The sequence below is a fragment of the Fukomys damarensis genome, unplaced genomic scaffold (genome assembly GCF_012274545.1).
Source record: "Fukomys damarensis isolate Sample0158 unplaced genomic scaffold, DMR_v1.0_HiC HiC_scaffold_16, whole genome shotgun sequence".
NCBI classification, from domain to species: domain Eukaryota; kingdom Metazoa; phylum Chordata; class Mammalia; order Rodentia; family Bathyergidae; genus Fukomys; species Fukomys damarensis.
In genome coordinates, this window is record NW_022900928.1 from 14,992,526 (window position 1) to 14,992,944 (window position 419).

Consider the following 419-nt stretch of genomic DNA (forward strand, 5'->3'; position numbering starts at 1 on the left):
TGCCACTGAGCTAAATCCCCAGCCCATCAGAGTATTTTTAATAAATAAAAATGTACTTCTTTCAGGAAAGTACAATACAGTGTCAGGCATGGTGGCACACGCCTATAATCCCAGCACTTGGGTGGCTGAGGCAGGAGAGGAATGCTGTGAGTTCGAGACCAGCCTGGGCTGCATAGTGAGTTCCAGGTCAGTCTCAACTACATAGTGAGACCCTGTCTCAAAAAACAAAAACAACAACAACAAAAAAGAAAGTACAATACAAAATTCTAGTAATTACAATAGTATAGAAAATGTGACCTTATACTTACATGCACATGTATGAATTTATAGATGTATGATTATACTGTATTCCATCAGAAAAGCAACAGAAATACATTTATGTAGAATGCAAAATGTATGCTAGAGAAATATAGCCACAG